Source organism: Euprymna scolopes, chromosome 21 (genome assembly GCF_053919585.1).
Source record: "Euprymna scolopes isolate OS-2025 chromosome 21, ASM5391958v1, whole genome shotgun sequence".
Lineage (NCBI taxonomy): Eukaryota > Metazoa > Mollusca > Cephalopoda > Sepiida > Sepiolidae > Euprymna > Euprymna scolopes.
This window is the reverse complement of record NC_136502.1, coordinates 95,287,597-95,301,492: the sequence shown is the minus strand read 5'-3', so window position 1 is coordinate 95,301,492 and position 13,896 is coordinate 95,287,597. Positions and strand designations below refer to the sequence as shown.

Below are 13,896 nucleotides of genomic sequence, written 5' to 3'. Positions count from 1 at the left end.
ATTTGGGAGGTCGTTGATGAAGATCAGGAAGGATAGATCCCTGAGGCACACCAGCGTTATTATGTGAGCTTTGGAAAGTCATTAAGGTTGTCAACTTTCAGGTCTTAGACATGACTCAGGAAAGTCACTAAGATTGCCAATTTTCAGGTCTTAGACATGACTCAGGAAAGTCATTAAGATTGTTAACTTTCAGGTCCTGAACATGACGCAAGAAAGTACCTAGAGTTCGTAAGTTTCACTCAGACAAGTTCACTACTATGTACAGATGGTCTGCATCACAAACCCTGTCCCCAGATAGGAAGGGCAATTTCTAAGTATTTAAAGTTCTTGTGTCAGAGAGGATACTGATAGGCATTTTCCCCATGTTAGTATCTATCTCAATTCCTCTGTATAAGAATTTAGAGGAAAGCAAGCCGAGAATGTTATAATGGGAGGGGAAATTATTTGTGCAGCCAATGTTGGGCTACAATGATCATAGACGTTCTTTCTTCTTAACCTCTGATCTCCCTTCAGATTTTGAAGAAAGAACAAAATTCTTTCTCTATACTCCACTATTATTGTTGTCGATATTAATGGTTGCAGTTCTAGATGTTTATATATTGGCTCATGGTAGCATACAGTTATTGGGTGCCCTATGTAAGATGGGATACTGAGTATGGAGATAGTTGTGTATCTATTGCCTAGGTATGACTCAATGATCATCTTTGGAGTAATGCTATGATAAAACAACACAAGACGAGTACTTGATATAAATAAGTTAAGCTCTAGATGTGTATGTGTGTCTGATACTTCCTGAACTGGAAAGTGTTCTCAACTGTTGCAAACTCAAAACTGTCCTAATTGCTGTAAACTGCTGCAAAACTCATTCCACTCTTAGAACTGTTCATAAACTAACCCTAAATATATCAATCTCTATTGTTTGATACTTTGTCTCAGTCAACAAATTATTGATTAACAATCCTATTTCAGCTCTCTTTTGTGTACCTCAGTCAACCACTTCCTCCCCATTGTCTTTTCTACTAACCTTATTTCCTGTACTTTTATTTCTGCTGATCAACTCATTTCCTATTTTTTTCACTTCCTAACATTTTGTGGGGAGCGTAGAATGTCGATAGCAACACACAGATACTCAGATTTAAGCCTCACATTTTTCTGTCTTCTATGGTGTGGAGTATCACATTCCGTTGTGATCTACAGGAAATCCAATACAATCTCTTTTTGATTCCAGTCAGTTCTTTCAGGTTGAAAGCTATCACTACCTGCGAGATACTCCATTGTTGGAGCTCTGCCCACGTAATCGTTTGACGATGTTGCCCCCTCTCAGTGTACACTGTATACTTGGTGCGGAATTGTTCCTTGTATTGGTCAGGTATTAACTAGGGTCCACTTGCTTATCCCCCCCTCCTCCTTTTCACTAATAATCGGTTCTGTTTTTGTTGAGTCAGGATTAAAGTTGCAGCGTTTCAACTTTTTGCCCATGCTGGATCGGATATCATTGAGTTTTTTGGGTTGGTTGTGTTTGACTGTGTTTCCAGGAGGGCAGATCAGTCCACATGTATGACTTAACTTGAGGTGACATTCAGCAAGGATAGGTTGAGCCGACTCCTTCCGCGGAACACATAGTGCACGAGATGAATGCAGACCACACACAACGGCCCTCAGCATCCAAAATAGTTATATTTGCAGCTGGAGACTGCTTTTGAATCAAAAATTCTCACATAACTCCTTCCACGAAAACATAGCTTTAGTTGAATATAACTACTGCTTTAGTTTTGTGGGAACATGATGAGAATTAGCAGCGAACCGGATGCTAACGTATCCAGCGTAAGAGACAAAATGAAAAATCGTCTTTTGCACATGGCTCCACGCATCGTTTCCGTTTGGAAAAAGAAAAATAAGATAACCACAAAAGAATTATCAACCAATGGCAGAGCTCCGCGCCTAAAATAAAGGCCAAAAATATCACAATCAGTGGGAGCCAATGTGCCCCTATAAAGCGAGGCATTTTTAGAGAAAAGAAGAAGAAGGAGAAAAACATAGGAGGCGAAGACGCCGTGCTGCTAGCTGTTGAGGAAAGAAGTCGCCGCTCTCAAGTTAAAAGCCAGGACACATATCACCGACAGTAGCACGCCCGGCCACCCACTTACCAACCCCATCGTCCGAAAAGATAAGTACGCTTACGAACATTCATTCTTTGTTAAATTATACAAGCCTACAAAAGTTCTTTCCTTATCAATGCATACACACCTACAAACATCCTACGAACACTTTACCTCTTCTAATTAAAACTGTCATTAATAAATAAAACCGGTTCTCAACCTTCAATATTCGTCTGTCCTTAATTGCATGGAGTCAGATTCTACATACTTCAAACGTTGTCAATTAAATGTATTCTTTGTTGTGACCTCTATGGCCTCATTTCCTTCACCCCTTCTCCATCTATAAACCAACCAAAAAAACCTCAGGGCCATAGTTTTCACAGGAGCCGATGCACTCGCTGTCCCAGCGATACAAGTGTCAAGTATGCAAGCTATGCTTTTTCTGTTGCGGAATGTGTGAATTGGACGACCTGTTTGCACCTCTTGGAATACTCTCCTTGGTTTTGATGGCAACACTCACAGCTCTGTTTTTGGAAGACAAATTAACCTCCTTTCTCAACTGTGATCTTACTAGATTAGCAAAATACAGTGTATGACACTATGAGAAATGGCCTTCTAATTCTGAAGCCTGTTTGTGATAGCCTTTTCCACTGTACCTGCTGACAAAACTTGGAGTGCTGCTTGACTTAACCATTCCTGACAACCAGATGCAAGCCACCCCTTTCAAACTGATATATTGCCAGGTGCAACATTTCACATTGGGACAGATTTCTCCTTGTCTCTCCAACCTTTTGTTTAGTTTGTAAATTTTTTAATGGATGACCGTAATTTTTAACTTTATCTGCGCTTGAGCCCTCCACAACATGTTTCTTGATTAATCTGAGCAGGAAATTTAGATCTGGGTCAGACACAAGAGTTATGTTTAGGCTATCATCCAGGCTAGTCATCTGCAAAAATAGAAAATATATTTAAAAAAATTATGGCCTCAGAGGCGAGATAACAAATGCTCCAGAAAGGTTAAAAAAAAAAGATACCAAATTGGAGTAGAAGAAAAGTGCCCCAGAGGTGTGTGTGTGTGTGTGTGTGTGTGTGTGTGTGAGAGAGAGAGAGAGAGAGAAAGAGGGAGAATGGGAGGTCAATCCTCAAAGAGGCTTGACTATCTCATCAGATTGTAGCAGTTATATGGCTGAAATTCTTATTTTAAAATTTTTTTTTTGTATTTAAATGCAATCTAATGCTGTAAAGTAGAGAGAATAATTGACACAATTCATACCTTGGTTATCTCCCTTGTTCCCTTCTACCTTCTGATAATATTCAACTGATTTCTTTTCAAACGTTGATAAATAAACTTGTAAAAACCAAAATTTACTTTCCTTTGTATTTACATGCAATCTATTGCATAGTGATCAGTTTGTGGTTCAGTTGGCTAAAATAAACATGTTAAAACTTGCATAGAAATACATTGGGCAATTAAAACACTTCTACATACACTTAGCTTTTCAGCCATTTCTGCTCAGACACTTGGGATGCAAATATGTTTTAGTTTCAGTCAAGATGCAGATTTGACAAGAAGCTGTATTGCTTTTCTCATCTCTCGTTAGGACTTGGTGGGAGGCAAGATACGAATTTACATTTCAAATCAAAAGATCTAGTCTCAATTACATTTACAAAATACACGCCTGCCGAACCAACCTGTCTTACATTGTTATGTTCCTGTGTTATTGAAACTGTTAAATGAAGTCGATTTTTCGAGAAGATGTTGGCATTTTTATATAGAACTTTGATGACCTTATTTTCTTCTTCATTTCAAGCCAGCTCAGCTTAAATGAATACAAATGTTGCTACAAAATGACTATCTTAATCTCTGGCTGGCGGCTCATTACACCAATCACTTGACAAGACTGTCTTGTTTGCAAGAGACCACTTGTATTGTCATATAGATCAATATGTGTAACTGACAAAATAGATACTACATACTACTTGATTTGCAAATGTGAAAAAAGAAACATAAATTAAGTATAAGGCCATTACTTTTTTTTTTTTTATCTATTTACTTGACTCCCCACAAGAACAAAGTTATGTACAAGGTCAGTTTTTAATGTGGAGAAACCCCAGCTCCCCCAAAAGGGGCATTCTTGATTAAGACAGAAATAAAAACTACGTCAATCTTTTCTCTTCTAATATAGGACAGAACGGATACGACACTTTGAATTATTTATTCGCAATTAAAAAATATATTAACAACTAAGGCACAAGGCCATCAAAAAAGGGTTATTCTCTGTCTATCCAACACTTAACTAAACACATTCGACCTACTTGTCCAAACACTGTTCCTTTTATTCTTTCATAATTTTATTTATGACTTTCACTTAAGCACACCACAATACCACATTTACTCTACAGACTTAACTTAGAATATCTCCAACGGGTTCAAAGTAATTTATTATTAAAAGATAAAAATAATAAAATAGAAATAAATAAATAAAGACACGTATATACGTCGTACAGTCGTACACATCCAAACACTGTTCCTTTTATTCTTTCATAATTTTATTTATGACTTTCACTTTAACACACCACAATACCACATTTACTCTACAGACTTAACTTAGAATATCTCCAACTTGTTCAAAGTAATTTATTATTAAAAGATAAAAAATAATAAAATAGAAATAAATAAATAAAGACACGCATATACGTCGTACACGTATATTCTTTAAAGAATGTTACAGTCAACTCGCATTATTTTTAGTTTTCTCTGCTATAGATAATTCAAAGCATCCTAGAAATGATTGTAAGTTTTTATTTAAAAGACAAGTGCTTGTCACGTGGGCAGAGGAGGGGATTTCATGGTGTAAAAACTTCTTTTTATGCACAGGCCGTGCGATTTATAATAAAGCAATGGGACATATGCTAGTTGCAGTTTTCGTCACCGATGTTCCGATCCAATTTCGAAAATCTCTTTTCAAGTTTTCTGTTGAAATGAAACGAAACTGAGGATTCGTCGCCGTCGATTTTTTTTTCTGACAGGACGGATATTCACCCCTACACCGCCTTCATTGTTCTACTACTCATGAAAAAAAAATCGTGACCTCGAGGGTTTCTAAACTCTAAATGTTTTTTTCTGCGGAGGTTGACAAAAGGCCGCTGCCAAGTCGGCCCCAACCGGCGTCGTAGGTAAGTAAAAAACGAAGAAATCAAAGCCTTTCTTTTTGGAATCGAAAGCAAGTGTCCGCAATTTTGTTTCTTTTTTTTTTTTTTTTTTTTTTTGTTTTGGTTAATGGCCCAGGATGTTATAATGCATGCGTGCGTGCGGAGTTGAATAAAGATAGATAGATACATACATACATACAGAGAGGGAAAGAAAGATATGTAGAGAGAGTAAGGGAAAGTATTAGGCCGATCGTTTTCAAATATATTTCGAAAATGAACAAATCCTTATTTCATTTTTGTTTTTCCATGCTATTTTTAAAATTATTTTTTGATATTTAAATCGTATATAACTTGTAAATTGCTGCTTTTATTTATTTTAGAACTTGCCCCCCCTCACACACACACACATATATATATATATAAATAAATGTGTGCGTGTGTGTCTCATGATATTCGAATATAATTACAGTTCTGCAAAAGTTCCTATAGTTTTATTATGTAAATTACTTTAGAAATGACCTTTATAAATATGTTTATTTTTCAATATTAATTTGTAATTGAATGTGCATGCTCTTGTCCTGAGTGATATTATTTCTTTTGTGAAAACAACAAAATTAAAATCTCAAAATTTCGTATCTGAAATGTTTTAACATTTCAGATACGAGTATTTTTTTTTTCTAACAAATCCGTTTTTGTTTTTATTACAAGTTTTTAAAAATAGAAATATTCACGTTTGTATATATATATATATATATATATATATATATATATATATATATTAAGTAAATAAAAACAGAATGTATTGTTCTTTATGGATTTCTTCCCGTCGAGACTGCAAGAAAATTAATCATTTTTTTTTAAACAAGTTATTGTAAAAAAAAAAAAAAAAAAAAAGTTATGTTTGTTGTGACGAAAAAAGAAACTTGTTTAAAAATATTTTGCTGATAACAAATACAGAAACTGTGTTTAGTTAAAATAAAAATGTTTTTAAACAAGTCCTAAACTTCTATGATCTTAATTTAATTTTTTTCTTCCTAATTCAATATAGTAAAAACATTGGAATCTAATAAAACTTGTGTTTCTTTTTAATAGTGGACAAAAAAATGTCGACATTCTAATAGTTTTATGTCGTATTTTGATTCTTTTGTAAATGTAGTTGTTTTTGCAACTAATTTCATAAAGTTGCGATTCTTTTTTTTTTTTTTTTAAAATAACAATCTAAAGGAATTATAGAAAAATGTTTTTTTTGTTATTATTTTGTTAATGTGTTAGAAAAAGGCGTCCTAATTTAAATTTGAGTTTAAAAACAAGTGGATTCTTCCTCTGAAACTAGTTTAATTTACTTGGTGTTGTCCGGGTGACTGGCTTAGAGAAAATAATTCAAAATATACTGTTTACAATTGTTTTGTTTTTAAATAGGATTTTTAAAACATTCTTTAATTTTCTGTAATTTGATTTAAATAAATGGAGTTCGATATGTATTTATTGAAGTTATATATAGGCGAAAAACATAAGATACACGTGATCTTGTTCCCATTTACTTGCCTCCCCACGAGACCAAAAGTTCGACAGAAGTCGGTTTTTCATACGGGGATAACCAATTCTCTAATAAGAATGGCATTCGAGACGAGACAAAAAAATGAAAATTGACCCAGTCTGGAAGGATTTACCCTCTTTCTGACTGAGAACAAAACAGATATTGCACTTTGATCTCAGTTGAAAGGCCGGGTCGATTTGAAAATAGATATGTGAAATGGGTTGTTTTATTTTGATATAAAAAAAATAATTAAGAAGAAAAAAAAAACGTTAAAATTTTCTTTACTTTAGGTAAAATTTTAATAAATTAAAAAAAAAACCAACAAGATCTAGCATTTTATTTATTTCTTTTTACGAAAAAAAAATATTTGTTACGCGTGGAGTGATTCTCTCTTTTTTTTTTTCGCCATTAGATCACGTGATCGTAAAGACCAACTTTTATTATTAAATAAAAAGATTTTTATTGTTAAAAAAATTAATTCGATTAATTTTTAATTTTATTTATTTTGCCATTTCCTCTTATCGTTGTATTAATCTTTTTAATTTTCATCTTTTGTTTCCAATTTCTGGCGTACAAAGTCATTTCTTTCGGATAGTAAACGGTGTTAACCCAAAATAGTCCCCAGTTTCCCATTTTAAAATTTCACAAGTTTGTAAAAATTAAAAAAACAAACAAAAAAAGTATTTTTTTTTATTATTATTTATTACATAATTAAAAAAAAATGTGCAGTGTAAAAATTTTTTAGTAAAAACTATGAACTAAATCACAATTTAAAAAAAAATATTGATTCTAAACCTTAAATGTTTACTGTTTGCCTGGGGTGGATACTCTATGTGTTGTGTTTGTAAGAAAAAAATTAAAAAAAGTCTTCTCCACTCGTCAGTGTCACATTAGCGTTATTTATAGACATATTTTACTTCTGAAAATCTTTTTATGTTTATTTTTTAAATTTAATCATTACATAAGAAAACAAGTAAAAAAAAAAAACAGAACAAATATATCACAAATAAATAATTCCCAAGGCAAAATAAGTTACTCTTCTACCTATCTAGTAGGTACGGGCAAAAATGGACCAATAAAGATAAGGGGACTAGTTTTGAAAGCCGATTTATCACAATTTTTTTTTTTTTTTGTAGGTTTCCGGCTACTTTTTCATTGTATTTGAAAGATTAAAAGGAAAAAAAAAAAAAAAAAAAGTTATGAAAAATGTTTTCACGGCGAGCTAACCAATTCAGCTTAATTTTGAAGTTAAATAAATTCATTGTAAACATCCTTTAAAAGATAAATATTAGTTTTCTGGGTCTATTTCAAAGATAATTAATAAAATCCCTAAGATAATGAATTAAATAAATTAAAAAAAAAAAAAAAAAAAAAAAAACACACCTTGTTTGTATAAAAAAAATAGCTTTAATTAGCTCCAAAACCGAGTGATTTTGCCGTTCATAAAAGCACAACAAACGGTAGCTTCGTAAACACGGATTATATGGAAGCCCAAAATTTGAGACAATCTGTAGTGGAATGGGGACAAAAATGGATGGTCACATTCAATGCTGCCAAGACTAAGCTTGTTTCCTTCAATAATTACAAGAAACCTTCTCTACCACCACCAATAGCAATGGCCAAGAGCACATTACCCGAAAGTACTTCCTTTAAACTACTCGGCCTAACGTTTACAGGGAACACCAACTGAAATAGATTCACTGAGAGCATTGCCAAGGCTGCTGCGAATAAGGTGGGCTCTCTCTACCGTGCTAGAAAACTACTTATGCCTGAAAGTATCCTGTACCTCTATAAGGCCACCATTCGCCCATGTAAGGCGTACTGTTGTCACATTTGGGCTGGTGCATCTATTATTTGTCTCTCACTCCTGGACAGGATTCAAAAGACATCCCTAGGTGTAAAAAAGCCTTCTACTCCAATAGTTTCTTCCCCAGAACTGCTAGACTTTGGAACTCCCTTCCAGGATTCTGCTTTCCCAACTGTACTAACATGCAGTTCAAATGTAATGTGAACAAACATCTTGCTACTCATCTCCCTTCATAATACCCCTGCAACTTACGTCCCCGATAGTAGCTCCCTACTTCAAAGTGGCACTGTGCCTTGTTTGGGGTGAAAATTGAATTAAAAATAAAAAGGTATTTTTGCTTAAACAAAATAATACATTTCCACTAAGATTTAAATAAAAATAATGAGTTCAATATATTCGGTAATCATTATTTGATAAATACTGAAAGTTTCATTAAAATTGATTAATTTCCTGAGTTTTTGTTGAATGTTTAAAGGGATGGGTCAAAATATTTAATCATTTTGCACATACCTATTATCTGAATAAGTTTTTTTGCGTTTTAATTCATTTTAAAGAAAACACAAGTAGTGTCGAGTCTCAAATTAGAACAAAAAAAAAAAAATAGCTATCATCTGGGAAGTCGCGATAATCGCTCAAAAAGCAAAAATTAAACAAAATATTGGTAGAAAATCACACAACAAATGCCACCATACATTTATTGGGTGGGTTTCTACTAATATATACTACATATTCCCATCCGCGACTCTGTTCCCTTTGGAGTATATGATATGCTTGGATTCAATCTACTGTCTACTCGCCAAAATGTGACCGTTACATCTGTTGGCTACAAATAATTTCATGGTTTTTGCCCCACCACAATGCTTAAATATTATCCTGTGCTGTGGTTGAACAGACCAAACCTGCGATGATATACATTCATATTAGACCCACTACATAATCACACTGATGTTTGCTCACAGATGTACCGGTGATCTCCTTTAGCATTATGTTCTGCAATCCTGAACGTGCTGCCTCAGAACTGTGTGAATTTATCAGTCACTGTTTCTGAATTCTGTACTGTCTAACTATAGTGATGTTCCTAAGTTTTATGCATTCCGTAATTAGCTAAATAGTTGTTTATTGCTAATGGTTTTTATGACCAAGGTTTAATATCGGGAAGGGGGTAATTTCTCTAAATTTTCAATTTGTTTTATGATTATTAATTGTCCTCGTGCTGGCTTATGGCAGCCATGATTATTTTCCGTTCTGAGTAGAGTGAATGCACAATTTCTTTTGAATGAAAAAAAAACACTTTAAAATAAGTTTTGAAATTTAGATCGGCTGTTTTTCTTATGAAGAACATAGTGTTACTTTTAACTTTCAAAACATAATCTTCTTGATTATATAAAGAGCTACGGAGATAGATAAATTATACAAGGGGAAATTATATGTACCAAGTGCTTTCTCAAAGCTGGGGAGAAGATCCAAATGAGAAACATACAGCTGGATGATACTGACATCAATGACCTAGAAGAGCAGGAACAAAGCCTCCGGCTATTCTGATCGCTACCTTGGGCATCCCGCCACTGCTGTAACCAGATGCCTTCTCTAAGGCCAACAGGTTGTAATTGTACGAGCTGAAGAACTTGACAGTTAATTCAGGTTTGACATTCTTATTTTGTATTTCTGGTCTTAAAACTGCTACATTTTTTTTTTCTTTATTGGCTTTCCACCTAAGCAGGGGGTGATTTAGCAGCAAACAAAATAAAGAACTATTTTCTTCTGCGAATTGGTGCACTTGTACTCAGCAATTTGGCCACAACTGACCAATCAGTTGGCAGAGCGGATGAATTTCATCTGTTCTGTAGGAACTATTTTTAATACCTTAGAGAAATACAGAACTTGTCAGAGGGAACTCAACCGTCAAGCAAGGCAGCTCTTTCTCCCTCTCTTGTCAATATCCACTGGACGCAACAGCTTATCAACTCTTGCCAGATATCCACTGGAAGCAACAAGAAGATTCAATTCGGTATACCAAAATGAGATGAAAGATTGGCAGCAAATATGAATGCCATGTAAGAAAAATCTGTAAAACACAGCTTACAAACAAAAACAAGATAACTACCATTAACCAACTAGCCATGCCTGTAATATCGTGCTGCTTTGGTATTGTTGACTGGTTGCACAAGGATATAAATAGACAAGACACTAAAATGAGGGAACTGTTGACACTGTACAGAATGCCAAATAACAGCCGACCTGAAAATTCTTCCTTCAAACGCCTCAGCTTAACGGGAAATATGAACTGGAAAAAAATACATTGAGGACATTGTGAAGGCTACTGCAAGAAAGGTGGGCTCCCTCTATCATGCTAGAAAAGTGCTCACACCTGAGAGTATCCTGTACTTCTAACAAGCCACCATTTGCCCATACATGGAGTATTGTTGCCACATTTGGGCTGGTGCATCTACCACTAGCCTCTCCCTCTTGGATAGGGTCCAGAAAAGAGCCTGCAATCTAATAGGTCCCACTTTGTCAACTAGGCTTCAACCCCTGTCTCATCACCGCAATGTTGCATCCCTGTGCTTGTTTTGCAAGTATTTTAATCGAATGTGCTCTGAGGAACTTGTTGCACTTGTGCCCCCCTTAACGTACATATCCCTGACAAACCCGCTTAGCAATAAAATCACACCCCTTCACTGTTGATGTCCCTAAATATCAGAAAGTATTCTACCCTAATAGCTTCTTCCCTAGAAAGGCTAGACTTTGGAATACTCTTCCTGCTATCTGCTTCGCAAACTGTACTGATATGCAGAAGTTCAAATGCAACAGAAACCAACATCTTAATCCTTAATAGGCATGGTCCCAATTAGTAGCCCCTCACATCCAAGTGGCAATGTGGCTTGTTTGGGGTGAAGTTGAGTAAAAAACAAAACAAAAAAAAACCTGTATCTATCTAAAGGAGCAGGAGGTATGGATCTTTCAGAAATTGACCATCAACATCATGCCACTATTGTGAGCAGCGGCTAATATCTAATGAGCTCCCAGACCCTAAGTCTTATGATGATACATGAATGCCAACAAATAAGTGCCAGCAGAACAACCTTCATCACCAAACGATTTTGGATGAGACTATCTTACAAATGAGATAGAAGCACAAAACAAGATGGCTACGGAAATAATCCAAAAGAGTCGTCAAAAATACTCCAAGACCTTGCATTGTAAATCAAAACTGAGAAAATGGGCTAACCCACGGCATGTCAAGTATTTTCTGGATAAAATATTCCTAGAAATATATAGATATGGAAGGCTGTGTAGACTGATTTAATCAAGGATCGCTTCACTATAATCAGGAGAGGATGATAATGGCTGCCCAAGATCAAGGCTTAATGACTAATGCTAAGAGGATGAGAGGCTACTATACGCTGCAACACGGTGGACTGTATAAATCTCTACTGAACCATCTGTAAAAAGTTGAATATCTAATGTAGCAGCAAGTCCTTAGAACATAAAACAGAAAAAAAACAAAGCATCCACTATGACTATGCAATTCCTACAACTAGAAAATGGAGCTGTTTAACCTGACATAGTGATATGGGACCAGAAGGAGACAGAAGTGACCCTAGTGGAAATCAGATGCTGTGTTAAACAAAACTGAGAGGGACAAGATCATACGTACATGAAAAGAACCTTAAATCTTAGAAAGATTTCTATCATTCCAGTAATCATAGGAGTAACTGGATTCATTGAAAAGAATTTTGTGAATAAATATTTTAAGATATAAAGAACTTAAAGCATTAAAAGTTTTTTTTCCCGGAATTACAAGATTTGGTATTAAATAACCCCAAAAGATTTGATATGCAGCAAAACAAAACCACCAAACTAAACCCAAGTAATCAGTGTGATATTGCGAAATACCAGATCTCCATCGAGCCTATAACAATATGTAAACAATTCACAGATTGCATCAGCAGGAGCAAAGACACCCAAACACCAGGAGCAGCCACTCATATGACAATGTTAATATGTAAGTGACAATAGCGCCGACATGTGCTTCACTATGTTATTCAGTCGACTGTTAACGACGCATTAAGTTGTCAGAAACTACGCTTTTTGTACCCATCCTTCCACTACGATACACAGTTCATTATAGCAAAGAATTATCAGGCAAAACACATTATACACAATAAATAGCTACACTAAAAATTTGACAGATGGGATACGAAAATATATGGTAAAATATTTATAAAAAGACTACAAATGACAAACTTGGTTTAAATTTATTCACAGACACACCAAGTTTAAATGGAAATAAACAAACGTGGACTCCGGGAAACGAACAAGGGTAATTGTGACATTGCAACACAATGACAACAAAATGTTTCCTCTGATCAGGGCACAAACTGCTTGTTTTCAACTACGTCCGCACATACAATATATAAGGGTTTGTGGCATCAGCTGACAGGCAGCAGTTGGAGACTGAAGTTGATGGATGACAAATATAGATTATGCTTTCTCTCTCTAACAGCAGCAGCAGATAGCCTGAAGTCTTTGCCCTTTCCTTCTCATAGCAGCAGTTGATGACGGAAGTTGTTGGGACGACTTGTATGGATTACGCTTTCTCTCTCTAACAACAGCAACCGCAACTGACTGAAACCTCTTCACCCTTTCTTTCTTGTAGCAGCAGAAACTGTTTGCTCATTGTTGGCAACAACAAATCTTAATGAAAAGGACTTTGTTATTTTCTTATTCTTGGAAACTTCTTATCAACAAGAGACAATTCTAATTATTTTCACTCCAACAAATCTTATTGACAAGGACTTTGTTATTTTCTTCTCGGAAACTTATTAACAAAATACATTTTCATCCATTTTGTTTCTTCAATAAACTCCATACTCTCTTTCTTGCTAGCATGCGCTAAACTTGTTATTGTGACTGTTATCAGCTATTGAGACAATACCTTATAACTCCAATATCACAACCAGTGGCAGAAGTCACAGTCTAACAATGGGCTCAGTCAGAAGGTAGATAAGCTAGTACAATAGCTTTACGCATATTCCACAAGATGATTTCTTGGATCATTCATCTCAATAAAATACATACTAACAGCACAAACATCACTAACATCATCTATAATATAAATCTCACCTGTCTGTTTAAATGTATGTATGTCTGCCTAAAACTTTCGACAGAGGCGACGGATTTTCACATGATCAGTATTGTTTTGAAGCTTGACCCTTCGGATGACAAATATCGAAAAATTGGTTAAAAACATTAATTCTTTCACCCTCAACTGGGCACTTTTCTACAAGGAGGGGTCG

The 13,896-nt window shown here is 35.0% G+C and overlaps 1 protein-coding gene across 1 annotated transcript in view; it reads left to right on the top strand.

Annotated features, from left to right (window-relative positions):
* The first annotated feature begins 4,813 nt into the window (after positions 1-4,813).
* Positions 4,814-13,896, top strand: part of LOC145242872 (uncharacterized) — an 81,172-nt gene continuing 72,089 nt past the window's right edge. Inside the window, exon 1 of the mRNA XM_080105985.1 lies at positions 4,814-5,276. The gene's annotated coding sequence lies outside the window, so the exon portion shown is untranslated. The remainder of the gene's footprint in view (positions 5,277-13,896) is intronic.